The following is a 15000-nucleotide window of genomic DNA, read 5'->3' on the forward strand; positions in this document are numbered from 1 at the left end:
TCCTCCTTGTTCTCCTCCTCCTGCAACAACCCTCCTCCTCCTCCAACATTCCTCCTCCTCCTCCAACACTCCTTCTCCTCCTCCAACACTCCTCCTCCTCCTCCAACACTCCTCTTCCAACACTCCTCCTCCTCCTCCAACACTCCTCTTCCTGAAACATTCCTCCTCGTTCTCCTCCTCCTCCAACACTCCCCCTCTAACACTCCTCCTACTGAAAACAACCCTCCTCCAACACTCCTCCTCCTCCTCCTCCAACACTCCTCTTCCTCAAACACTCCTCCTCGTTCTCCTCCTCCTCCAACACTCCCCCTCTAACACTCCTCCTCCTGCAACACCCCTCCTCCAACACTCCTCCTCCTCCTCCTCCTTCTTCTCCTCCAACACTCCTCTTCCTCCAATACTCCTCCTCTAACACTCCTCCTCTTCCAACACTCCTCCTCCTTCTTCTCCTCCTCCTCCAACACTCCTCCTTCTCCTCCAACACTCCTCCTCCTTCTCCAACATTCCTCCTCCTCCAACACTCCTTCTCTAACACTCCTCCTCCTCCAACACTCCTCCTCCTCCTCCAACATTCCTCCTCCAACACTCTTCCTTCTCCTCCTCCACCTCCTCCAATATTCCCCCTCTAACACTCCCTCCCTCCTCCAACACTCCTCCCCCTCCTTCTCCTCCAACACTCCCTCCCTCCTCCAACACTGCTCCTCCTCCTCTCTCCTTCATTTCTTTCTTCCTGTCATTGGATTTTTAGATGAAAAGTTTACACACCCCTGATAACAGAATTATTTTTAAATGAAACCAGATCAAAGTTTCTTCCTCCTTTTAATATAAAGAATAAAAATCATCTTTTCGAGGATCTTCCACCTCTTCCACCTCAGACTGCCAGATGGTTTGAGGTGATTTTTGAGTGAAGAACGAGAGATGGAGTGATCACTGTTCTCCAGATGTCATGTTCTTGTAGGTCCCTCAGCAGCCTCCCTGCTATGTCCTGCTCTTGATGATGTCACTGAGCTGCTCCACGTCTTGATGATGACCTTCACAGTGTTCCAGGCTGCAGCTAATTCTCTGGAGATCTTCTCCTCTGCTCTCCTGGTGCAGATCTTTCCACAGTGAGATCCTCTACATGCTGTCAGATCAAACCCTAACCCTGAAGAAACTCGAACAGAAACATCTGATCTTTGTTAGATCTTCATCAGAATCACCACGCTGATTAAGCTTTATTTTGAATGCAGTCACATGACCCAGTACAGGGGGGTGTACAAACTTATGCAACAAAGATTTTTTCTTTTTCCACAAAAAATCAGATCTGATGTGATCTATCATGGTTTTCTTCATCTGTTGTTCTTTCATTCTTTCTTCATTTTCTATTTCTGTTAACTTTTCATTTCTCTTCTTCCTTTTAAGGATTTTCTCTTTCCCTTCTTCATTTTATTCCATAATTTTCACTCATTTATTGTTAATTATATTTCTTTTATTTTATACCTTCTTTCCTTCCTTCCTTCCTTCCTTCCTTCCTTCCTTCCTTCCTTCCTTCCTTTCTTTCTCTTCTCTTCAGATTCAGAGCAGATTTCCTGACAGCTTGTCAGTCTGCTGTGAGTCCAGCAGCTTCATCCTCCTCCTCCTCCTCCATCAATCAATGCTTTTAATCACTAGCTGATCAAGAGTCCAGAGTCGACCAATGACCAGTCACAGCTCTGTTCCATTAATGAGTCAGAGATCTCGACCAATCACAGCTCTGCTACACAAAAAAGTATTAAAACATAATTATTGGTCATGTGACCAGTTGTCAAATTAACTGGACTCACACTTTACTAAAGTACAAACAAACAAACAAACAAATAAATAAATAAATAAAACCTTATTTCTTTCCTCATTTTACACTTTTATTTCTCTTTTTTCGCTTCTTCATTTCTCGTTCCTCTTCATCTTCAGTTTCCTCCTTTCTTTTCATCTGTTCCTCACTTTTTTATTTTGCTTCTATCATTTATATCTCTTATTTATTAAATATTTATTAACATCTTCCTTTAATATTTATTTCTTTTCACCTTCCTTTTCTTTCCTTCATTTCTTTCTTTCTTTATTTCTTTCTTTCTTCTTTAATACACTTCATTTCTTTTTTCTTTTCTGATATTTTTCAGTATTTGTACATAATAAAGAAAGAAGAGTTACATTTATTAATATTATTATTATTAATTTTTTATTAATAAAAATATTTAATTATTATCATTATTTTTAATAATAATAATAATAATAATAATAAATAGTTTATATAACTCAGTAGATATTAAATATGTGTGTGTGTGTTAGTGTGTGTGTGTATGTGTGGCCATTAGCACTAGCAGGTTTGAGTGCTAGTCGCTAGCGTGTGCGCTGCTAGCCGGCGTAGATTGATATGAGCAGCGTGGAGACGTCATGTTTGCGATGCTAACAAACAGGAACATAATAGTGTGTGTGTGCAGCGGTGTAGAGCCGGGGTATTGACCCCGCCAGCGCTCTGTCACACTCGGCCTGCTCGTCGATAGCCCTGGCAGAATAATAGAGCGGGGGCTTATTGATTATCCGAGGGTAGTTAAAGATATTTCCCTCCTGCCCTGCCACCCCACTACACTGCCCCCTCCCCCTCCCCCCGAGCCATGGCCGTGACAGGAGCAACATAACTTACCGTTTTCCCGAGGAGGCGGCCATCGATCCACCCTGACAAACACACCGAGCCGGAGTCTGACCTTTTCTATGTGCTGGAGAGGAGTGTGTGTGTGCGTGTGTGTGTGTGTGTGTGTGTGTGTGTGCGTGTGTGTGTGTGTGTGTGTGTGTGTGCGTGTGTGTGTGTGTGTGCGTGTGTGTGTCTCTAACGAGTGGCTGTCGTGTGCAATTCAGTGGAGATGCTGTAATTGCGGCCATGTCAGTGTGGTGCAGGGGAACAAGGAGGAGAAATTCACCTTCTGTTCTCACGCACTCTGAGAATTAAATGTTCTCCTGCATCCTGAACACACACACACACACACACACACACTCACACACACACACACACAACAAAACTACAACTGATATTTACACAATTATTGTTTTAACCCTAGTGTTTTGAGCGTTTACAGCAGAAGCAATAGAGCAGGGAGAGACAGACAGACTGGGGGAGACAAAAGGAGGAGAGACAGACAGAGAGAGAGAGGCAGACAGACAGGAAGAGAGACAGACACAGACAGGAGGAGAGAAAGTTAGACAGTGAGAGAGACAGATAGAGACAGACAGGGGAGAGAAAGTTAGACAGAGAGAGAGTTAGAGAGTGAGAGACAGACAGGAGGAGAGACAGAGAGAGAGAGACAGACAGAGAGAGACAGACAGGGGGAGAGACAGACAGAGAGAGACAGACAGGGGGAGAGAGTTGACAGGACTTGCCTGTTCAGCAGGACTGTCATAATTAGCGGCCATCCTCTAAAGAGTTCCTCCAAGAAGCACTTCATCAAGAGTGACAGAGCCAAGAGAAAGCCATCTGCCACACACACACACACACACACACACACACACACACACACACACACACACACATGGTGAGACACAGTGAGACAAAAAGAGAAACTGAGATACAATTAGAAAAAATAAATACACACTAAGACACACTGTAATGTAAAAATGTAAATGTGTTACACAAATGTAAAAAGATGAGACAGAGACAGAAGAGAGAGCGAGAGAGAGAGAGAGGGAGAGAGAGAGAGAGGACTGAGTTACAGGAAGACAGAAAGATACAGAATGAAACAGAGACAAAAATGAAAGCCACAGAGAGAGAGAGAGAGAGAGAGAGAGAGAGAGAGAGAGAGAGACTGAACTAAAGAAAAGATGATGCAGGGGAAAAATAAAACAGGATGAATGGAAAGTATTAATAAAGAGAAAAAGAGAGAAACAGAAGCAATGAAGAGACAGAAAGAAATAAAAAGCGAGAGACAGTGAGAGAGAAACAAAAACACAGAGATAAAGAAAGTTATGCAGAGATGAAATGACAAACCAAGAGAAACACAGAGAAAGGCAAAAACAGAGTGAAGGAAAGAGAGAGAAAATGATGCAGAGAGACGAATAAATGCATAAAGAAAAAACTGACAGAGCAATGCAGAAAAAAAGAGAGAGAAAAAGCTGTAAGAGTGAAAAGATGACAGGAGGAGAGACGTGAAGAGAAAATCAGAGAGAGTGTAGTGGTTTGTTTTGATAATAATCTTATTATTGTTAATTAGCTTAATTAATTCATGAGCTGACTGAATTTGGAAAGCGTCTCCACACACACACACACACACACACACACACATATACACACACGTACACACACACACACACACACACACTGCAATCCCGTTCTCTCTCATTTGGCTGCGTTCCTCGGAATGCTAATTGATTTTAATCGGCGACTGTAATTGGAGTGAAAACGGCCCAAATGAGGAGCGCTGGAAAAAAATAAAGAAACCGAGCGCTGGATAAAGATGTAAATGTCTCTAGTGTAGAAGTGCACTTAATCAAATCCATCAATCCCTTAATGAATCAATGAGAAAGTAGCGAAGGAGGGATGAGGGTTGAGAGATGAGTTGGGAAAGGACAGAACGACACACCGGACTCTTCCGCTTCATAAGAGTTTAAACCCATTTCTGGAAAGCTCCTGAGCCGGACGGAGCTCGTCAACGTTTTAGACTTTTCACATCGATCGGGTTGAACGTCGGCAACACGGCTAATGCTATTGACGAGCCATCAGTCTCTCACAGGAGCTGAAAAACAGGAGGAGAGAGAGAGAGAGAGAAACATCGATGGACAGTGATGGAGAGAGGAGAGGATGGCCAAGATGCAAGCGCAGCAGACACGCTCCAGACCCTGTCCACGCTTTGGGAACACTAAATTAGAAAAAAGACAAAAGGGATGAGGGAGGGAGAAACTGTAAACAGCCGTATCGATCCCAAACCCGGGACCATCTAACTCGCACACTCGGCTCTTTCTGCTTGCCTACTTCCTGCACGGAACTCTTCTGCTCCCAGACCAACTTTCAGGACTGTGTGTGTGTGTGTGTGTGTTCAGTATAGACGTCTGTAGTAAATCTGTTCACGTCTTCATGATGTACGTTAAAAACTCCAACACACACCACATTAAAACACACACACTCACCATCTCGAGCTTTAATTTAAAAGCTTGTTGTAGGGGGCGTGGCCTCGCTCCAGAGAGTATTACTGTGAACGTAGCAATTCTCTATGTAGGATTAATTTTTTTTTTAAAAAGTAATCGTAGACAAGATTGTCTTCATCATACGCAGATACGTTGAGTCTTGACTCTGATTGACTGATTGATTAATTAATTAATTAATTTATTTATACTTACTTCTCTCTGCCAGATAATTCTATTTACACTAGAAATAAATGTGATCAAACATGAAACTGATTATTGGTTTGTTGTGATATTAATAACAGGAAAAGCTTTATTTTATAAAATATTTTATTTTTTTCTCATTTCAGTGTCAGCAGCTCCATATCGTCATTAAACCTTTTCAACATCATGTGTGATTAAAGCCCTTCATTGCGAAGACATCACACAGCAGCGATCTGTACTACATTTCCCATCAGCCCTGGTGTGTCACATGTCCAAATCACTCACACTTTTTCATGATACTCGTCATTAAAACCCTGACTTTAACCTCAGGCTCCATGTTTATGCTTCTTGTTTTTGCTGTTTTGTTAGCACTTAAATTAATAACCTGCACTCATATCCACCTTGGGCTCCATTTCGTGACAGATGAGAGATGACGAGAGAAAAGAGAAAAGTGCGAGTGCTTCACACTTCCTGAAGTGTCTTTATGCTACAGAAAACCTGCAAAAGACGGAATTTCCCTCAGGATCTAACGCAATCTTTACCAGCGTGTCAGCTCAGTCGGGATATACGCTATATTACCTGGAGTAATTACCAGGACTGCTGCTCGTTTTATAGACAGTAAAATAGGCCTGATCTTTCCACACACACACACACACACACACAGACAGTCTGTAAAAATGACTGACGTGAGTCTGAGAAATACTCTGGAATAATCCACCTGGAAAACTAATCCAGTCTGAACAGGGCTTTGAGAGCAGTATGACATCATCATCATGTTCCAGTGATTACACTGAAAAGAGAGACACTAAAGAAAGAAACAAAAAGCAGAAAACAAACTGAGCAACTGCATCGGTGTATGCGTGTTTTATTTTTGTCTATAGTGCTGATAGAGGTAGAGGAGAGAGAGAGAGAGAGAGAGAGAGCAGGGGGTGTGGCTATCATGACCGATCAGAGCAGATTGATTAATAGCCTCATTTGTATTATAGACTGCTTTAAACACTCAGGCAATACTCAACACGGTGACTCAATATGCTAATACAGTGACTCCGAATGGAATTGGAAGCAGTGGCAGAAGGAAAGACAGAGTTTCAGAGAGAAGAGAGAGACATGAGGGAGGGAGAAGAATGCTGAAGTCATCAGAAAGCCGTCCGTCCGCTCCATAACGACCCCGACGAGATGGAAGTCCCTTTTAATTAAAGTGCAGCGAGATCAGTTAAGCAGATGGTTGCCGACAAATACGAGGAGAGAAGTTAGGATGCGTAATGCTCAGAGCACTTATCGTCCCTGTTTCCTCCCCGCCGGCCGGGACCGATAAACACCGCCGGGCCGTGTTAATCAACCTCGGAACCTCTAAAGCCTCAGATAAGGACAGATTCAGGGTCTGTGTAAATTAGCTGGGGATGTGGCCAGGACTCGAGGGCCGAACTCAGGAGCCAAAACTCAGCATAATGAGTTCTGTCTGAAAGTTTCTGCAGGAAAAACGGTGTTTTCAGTCTCAAATATCCCTCCTTTGTGTGTGTGTGTGTGTGTGTGTGTGTGTCTGTGTTTATCCCCCCTGTGGATTGACCTCAGTGGCAGCAGGACAAACACATGCTTATCAGCAATAGAGTAAAAAGCAGGACATAATGACGGAGCTGAACAGGTTAACGTGTTCTTCACCCCTTTAATATCCACGGAGGGGAGTTATAGATAAGGGTTGGGGGGGAGGTTGAGAGAGAGGGGGGGAGAAGGTAGAGAGGGAGAGGGGAGAGAAACAAAGCATGACAAAGAAAGACAGAAAGAAAAAATATCTCTTTCTCTGTCTTTCTTTCTCTCTTTATGGAAGGAGTCTCCAGTGTCAGTACATTGTACAAGTCAGAGGTGAAGCCTTCTCATCTTCCTGCATCTTCAGGACAGAGGAGTTTACATTTCTTTGTGGTTTCTATAGGAACATGACAAGCTACAATTTGTTTTTAGAAAAACAATTACCTTTGGTCCAGGAACAGAAGCAGAAAAAAATAGAAATAGATAGAGAAATAGCAATGTAATGGTAACAGTAAATGTAACAGTAAGAGTAATGTAACAGTAACAGTAATGTAACAGTAAGAGGAATGTAACAGTAATGTAACAGTAAGGTAACAGTAAAAGTAACAGTAAGAGTAACAGTAATGTAACAGTAACAGTAATGTAACAGTAAGAGGAATGTAACAGTAATGTAACAGTAAGGTAACAGTAAAAGTAACAGTAAGAGTAACAGTAATGTAACAGTAACAGTAATGTAACAGTAAAAGTAACAGTAATGTAACAGTAATGTAACAGTAATGTAACAGTAAGAGTAATGTAACAGTAATGTAACAGTAATGTAACAGTAAAAGTAATGTAACAGTAATGTAACAGTAATGTAACAGTAATGTAACAGTAACAGTAAAAGTAATGTAACAGTAATGTAACAGTAATGTAACAGTAATGTAACAGTAAGAGTAATGTAACAGTAATGTAACAGTAATGTAACAGTAAAAGTAATGTAACAGTAATGTAACAGTAATGTAACAGTAATGTAACAGTAAGAGTAATGTAACAGTAATGTAACAGTAATGTAACAGTAAGAGTAATGTAACAGTAAGAGTAATGTAAGAGTAATGTAACAGTAAGAGTAATGTAACAGTAATGTAACAGTAATGTGAAAGTAAGAGTAATGTAACAGTAAGAGTAATGTAACAGTAATGTAACAGTAATGTGAAAGTAAGAGTAATGTAACAGTAAGAGTAATGTAACAGTAATGTAACAGTAATGTAACAGTAATGTAACAGTAATGTAACAGTAAGAGTAATGTAACAGTAATGTAACAGTAATGTAACAGTAAAAGTAATGTAACAGTAATGTAACAGTAATGTAACAGTAATGTAACAGTAAGAGTAATGTAACAGTAATGTAACAGTAAGAGTAATGTAACAGTAAGAGTAATGTAACAGTAATGTAACAGTAAGAGTAATGTAACAGTAATGTAACAGTAATGTAACAGTAAGAGTAATGTAACAGTAATGTAACAGTAAGAGTAATGTAACAGTAAGAGTAATGTAACAGTAATGTAACAGTAATGTGAAAGTAAGAGTAATGTAACAGTAAGAGTAATGTAACAGTAATGTAACAGTAATGTGAAAGTAAGAGTAATGTAACAGTAAGAGTAATGTAACAGTAATGTAACAGTAAGAGTAATGTAAGAGTAATGTAACAGTAAGAGTAATGTAACAGTAATGTAACAGTAATGTAACAGTAATGTAACAGTAAGAGTAATGTAACAGTAATGTAACAGTAATGTAACAGTAAAAGTAATGTAACAGTAAGAGTAATGTAACAGTAATGTAACAGTAATGTAACAGTAAGAGTAATGTAACAGTAATGTAACAGTAATGTAACAGTAAGAGTAATGTAACAGTAATGTGACAGTAAGAGTAATGTAACAGTAAGAGTAATGTAACAGTAATGTAACAGTAATGTAACAGTAATGTAACAGTAATGTAACAGTAAGAGTAATGTAACAGTAATGTAACAGTAATGTAACAGTAAAAGTAATGTAACAGTAATGTAACAGTAATGTGACAGTAAGAGTAATGTAAGAGTAATGTAACAGTAATGTAACAGTAAGAGTAATGTAACAGTAATATAACAGTAAGAGTAATGTAAGAGTAATGTAACAGTAAGAGTAATGTAACAGTAAGAGTAATGTAAGAGTAATGTAACAGTAATGTAACAGTAAGAGTAATGTAACAGTAAGAGTAATGTAAGAGTAATGTAACAGTAATGTAACAGTAAGAGTAATGTAACAGTAATGTAACAGTAAGAGTAATGTAACAGTAATGTAACAGTAACAGTAATGTAACAGTAAGAGTAACAGTAATGTAACAGTAATGTAACAGTAAGAGTAATGTAACAGTAATGTAACAGTAATGTAACAGTAAGAGTAATGTAACAGTAAGAGTAATGTAACAGTAAGAGTAATGTAACAGTAAGAGTAATGTAACAGTAATGTAACAGTAAGAGTAATGTAAGAGTAATGTAACAGTAAGAGTAATGTAAGAGTAATGTAACAGTAATGTAACAGTAAGAGTAATGTAACAGTAAGAGTAATGTAAGAATAATGTAACAGTAAGAGTAATGTAACAGTAATGTAACAGTAATGTAACAGTAAGAGTAATGTAAGAGTAATGTAACAGTAATGTAACAGTAAGAGTAATGTAAGAGTAATGTAACAGTAATGTAACTGTAAGAGTAATGTAACAGTAATGTAACAGTAAGAGTAATGTAAGAGTAAGAGTAATGTAAGAGTAATGTAACAGTAAGAGTAATGTAAGAGTAAGAGTAATGTAAGAGTAATGTAACAGTAAGAGTAATGTAACAGTAATGTAACAGTAAGAGTAATGTAAGAGTAAGAGTAATGTAAGAGTAATGTAACAGTAATGTAACAGTAAGAGTAATGTAACAGTAACAGTAATGTAACAGTAATGTGACAGTAAGAGTAATGTAACAGTAAGGTAACAGTAAGAGTAATGTAACAGTAAGAGTAATGTAACAGTAATGTAACAGTAAGAGTAATGTAACAGTAAGAGTAATGTAACAGTAATGTAACAGTAAGAGTAATGTAACAGTAATGTAACAGTAAGAGTAATGTAACAGTAAGAGTAATGTAACAGTAATGTAACAGTAAGAGTAATGTAACAGTAAGAGTAATGTAACAGTAATGTAACAGTAATGTAACAGTAAGAGTAATGTAACAGTAATGTAACAGTAATGTAACAGTAAAAGTAATGTAACAGTAATGTAACAGTAATGTGACAGTAAGAGTAATGTAACAGTAATATAACAGTAAGAGTAATGTAACAGTAAGAGTAATGTAACAGTAATGTGACAGTAAGAGTAATGTAACAGTAATGTAACAGTAAGAGTAATGTAACAGTAAGAGTAATGTAACAGTAAGAGTAATGTAACAGTAATGTAACAGTAAGAGTAATGTAACAGTAAGAGTAATGTAACAGTAAGAGTAATGTAAGAGTAATGTAACAGTAAGAGTAATGTAACAGTAATGTAACAGTAAGAGTAATGTAAGAGTAATGTAACAGTAAGAGTAATGTAAGAGTAATGTAACAGTAAGAGTAATGTAACAGTAAGAGTAATGTAACAGTAAGAGTAATGTAACAGTAATGTAACAGTAAGAGTAATGTAACAGTAACAGTAATGTAACAGTAATGTGACAGTAAGAGTAATGTAACAGTAAGGTAACAGTAAGAGTAATGTAACAGTAATGTGACAGTAAGAGTAATGTAACAGTAAGAGTAATGTAACAGTAATGTAACAGTAAGAGTAATGTAACAGTAATGTAACAGTAAGAGTAATGTAACAGTAATGTAACAGTAAGAGTAATGTAACAGTAATGTAACAGTAATGTAACAGTAATGTAACAGTAAGAGTAATGTAACAGTAATGTAACAGTAAGAGTAATGTAACAGTAATGTAACAGTAATGTAACAGTAAAAGTAATGTAACAGTAATGTAACAGTAATGTGACAGTAAGAGTAATGTAACAGTAATGTAACAGTAAGAGTAATGTAACAGTAATATAACAGTAAGAGTAATGTAAGAGTAATGTAACAGTAAGAGTAATGTAACAGTAAGAGTAATGTAAGAGTAATGTAACAGTAATGTAACAGTAAGAGTAATGTAACAGTAAGAGTAATGTAAGAGTAATGTAACAGTAATGTAACAGTAAGAGTAATGTAACAGTAAGAGTAATGTAAGAGTAAGAGTAATGTAACAGTAATGTGACAGTAAGAGTAATGTAACAGTAATGTAACAGTAAGAGTAATGTAACAGTAATGTAACAGTAAGAGTAATGTAACAGTAAGAGTAATGTAACAGTAATGTAACAGTAAGAGTAATGTAACAGTAATGTAACAGTAAGAGTAATGTAACAGTAAGTAATGTAACAGTAATGTGACAGTCAGAGTAATGTAACAGTAATGTAACAGTAAGAGTAATGTAACAGTAAGTAATGTAACAGTAATGTGACAGTCAGAGTAATGTAACAGTAATATAACAGTAAGAGTAATGTAACAGTAAGAGTAATGTAACAGTAATATAACAGTAAGAGTAATGTAACAGTAAGAGTAATGTAACAGTAATATAACAGTAAGAGTAATGTAACAGTAAGAGTAATGTAACAGTAATGTAACAGTCAGAGTAATGTAACAGTAATGTAACAGTAAGAGTAATGTAACAGTAATGTAACAGTAAGAGTAATGTAAGAGTAATGTAACAGTAAGAGTAATGTAACAGTAATGTAACAGTAAGAGTAATGTAAGAGTAATGTAACAGTAAGAGTAATGTAACAGTAATGTAACAGTAATGTAACTGTAAGAGTAATGTAACAGTAATGTAACAGTAAGAGTAATGTAAGAGTAATGTAACAGTAAGAGTAATGTAACAGTAAGAGTAATGTAACAGTAAGAGTAATGTAAGAGTAAGAGTAATGTAACAGTAATGTGACAGTAAGAGTAATGTAAGAGTAAGAGTAATGTAACAGTAATGTGACAGTAAGAGTAATGTAACAGTAATGTAACAGTAAGAGTAATGTAACAGTAATGTAACAGTAAGAGTAATGTAAGAGTAATGTAACAGTAAGAGTAATGTAACAGTAATGTAACAGTAAGAGTAATGTAACAGTAATGTAACAGTAAGAGTAATGTAACAGTAAGAGTAATGTAACAGTAATGTAACAGTAATGTAACAGTAAGAGTAATGTAACAGTAATATAACAGTAAGAGTAATGTAAGAGTAATGTAACAGTAAGAGTAATGTAACAGTAAGAGTAATGTAAGAGTAATGTAAGAGTAATGTAACAGTAAGAGTAATGTAACAGTAAGAGTAATGTAAGAGTAATGTAACAGTAATGTAACAGTAAGAGTAATGTAAGAGTAATGTAACAGTAATGTAACTGTAAGAGTAATGTAAGAGTAAGAGTAATGTAACAGTAATGTGATAGTAAGAGTAATGTAACAGTAAGAGTAATGTAACAGTAAGAGTAATGTAAGAATAATGTAACAGTAAGAGTAATGTAACAGTAATGTAACAGTAAGAGTAATGTAACAGTAAGAGTAATGTAACAGTAAGAGTAATGTAAGAGTAATGTAACAGTAAGAGTAATGTAACAGTAAGAGTAATGTAAGAATAATGTAACAGTAAGAGTAATGTAACAGTAATGTAACAGTAAGAGTAATGTAACAGTAAGAGTAATGTAAGAGTAATGTAACAGTAAGAGTAATGTAACAGTAATGTAACAGTAAGAGTAATGTAACAGTAAGAGTAATGTAAGAGTAAGAGTAATGTAACAGTAATGTAACAGTAAGAGTAATGTAACAGTAAGAGTAATGTAAGAGTAATGTAACAGTAATGTAACAGTAAGAGTAATGTAACAGTAATATAACAGTAAGAGTAATGTAAGAGTAATGTAACAGTAAATGTAACAGTAAGAGTAATGTAAGAGTAATGTAACAGTAAGAGTAATGTAAGAGTAATGTAACAGTAATGTAACAGTAAGAGTAATGTAACAGTAATGTAACTGTAAGAGTAATGTAAGAGTAAGAGTAATGTAACAGTAATGTGACAGTAAGAGTAATGTAACAGTAAGAGTAATGTAACAGTAAGAGTAATGTAAGAGTAAGAGTAATGTAACAGTAATGTGACAGTAAGAGTAATGTAACAGTAATGTAACAGTAAGAGTAATGTAACAGTAAGAGTAATGTAACAGTAAGAGTAATGTAACAGTAATGTGACAGTAAGAGTAATGTAACAGTAATGTAACAGTAAGAGTAATGTAACAGTAATATAACAGTAAGAGTAATGTAACAGTAAGAGTAATGTAACAGTAATGTAACAGTCAGAGTAATGTAACAGTAATGTAACAGTAAGAGTAATGTAACAGTAAGAGTAATGTAACAGTAAGTAATGTAACAGTAATGTAACAGTAAGAGTAATGTAACAGTAATGTAACAGTAAGAGTAATGTAACAGTAATGTAACAGTAAGAGTAATGTAACAGTAAGTAATGTAACAGTAATATAACAGTAAGAGTAATGTAAGAGTAATGTAACAGTAATATAACAGTAAGAGTAATGTAACAGTAAGAGTAATGTAACAGTAATGTAACAGTCAGAGTAATGTAACAGTAATGTAACAGTAAGAGTAATGTAACAGTAATGTAACAGTAAGAGTAATGTAAGAGTAATGTAACAGTAAGAGTAATGTAACAGTAATGTAACAGTAAGAGTAATGTAAGAGTAATGTAACAGTAAGAGTAATGTAACAGTAATGTAACAGTAATGTAACTGTAAGAGTAATGTAACAGTAATGTAACAGTAAGAGTAATGTAAGAGTAATGTAACAGTAAGAGTAATGTAACAGTAATGTAACAGTAAGAGTAATGTAACAGTAATGTAACAGTAAGAGTAATGTAAGAGTAATGTAACAGTAAGAGTAATGTAAGAGTAATGTAACAGTAATGTAACAGTAAGAGTAATGTAAGAGTAATGTAACAGTAAGAGTAATGTAACAGTAAGAGTAATGTAACAGTAATGTAACTGTAAGAGTAATGTAACAGTAATGTAACAGTAAGAGTAATGTAAGAGTAATGTAACAGTAAGAGTAATGTAACAGTAATGTAACAGTAAGAGTAATGTAACAGTAATGTAACAGTAAGAGTAATGTAAGAGTAATGTAACAGTAAGAGTAATGTAACAGTAAGAGTAATGTAACAGTAATGTAACAGTAAGAGTAATGTAACAGTAAGAGTAATGTAACAGTAATGTAACTGTAAGAGTAATGTAACAGTAATGTAACAGTAAGAGTAATGTAAGAGTAATGTAACAGTAAGAGTAATGTAACAGTAAGAGTAATGTAACAGTAATGTAACAGTAATGTAACTGTAAGAGTAATGTAACAGTAATGTAACAGTAAGAGTAATGTAAGAGTAATGTAACAGTAAGAGTAATGTAACAGTAATGTAACAGTAAGAGTAATGTAAGAGTAATGTAACAGTAAGAGTAATGTAACAGTAAGAGTAATGTAACAGTAAGAGTAATGTAAGAGTAATGTAACAGTAAGAGTAATGTAACAGTAATGTAACAGTAAGAGTAATGTAAGAGTAATGTAACAGTAAGAGTAATGTAAGAGTAATGTAACAGTAATGTAACAGCATCACACCACTGACACAGTAGAATTAGATTTCAGTGGCTGCTGATTTAAATCTCTTCTTTTATTCAGAGATTAAATGATGAGTATAGAAGTGATGTTCTTCTGCTCACTCTACACATCTGTAAACATAATAACTCTGGCTATAAATAATCGCTTGCACTCAGATGGCTGGTAAAGCCTCAAACCCACACTGAGACTGACATCAGTTTTAACTCTATTACTGATCCCAAAGTACTTTCTCCAGCCGAAAGTTTTGGCACCGGTGCTAACACAGTGTGCTAACGACAGCCTCTTTTCTGATCTCAGAAATATTAATCACACATAATCGTCCCGCTGCCAGAACCTCGGCATGCCCAGACGCTCCAACGCCTCCAGAAATGTCATTTCTGTCCCATTTATTATTCTCTCGTCCGAGCACTTAAGCTAGCGTCTGATAAGAGCGGCTGAGTCC

The sequence above is a fragment of the Hemibagrus wyckioides genome, linkage group LG03 (assembly GCF_019097595.1).
Source record: "Hemibagrus wyckioides isolate EC202008001 linkage group LG03, SWU_Hwy_1.0, whole genome shotgun sequence".
Taxonomy (NCBI): Eukaryota; Metazoa; Chordata; class Actinopteri; order Siluriformes; family Bagridae; genus Hemibagrus; species Hemibagrus wyckioides.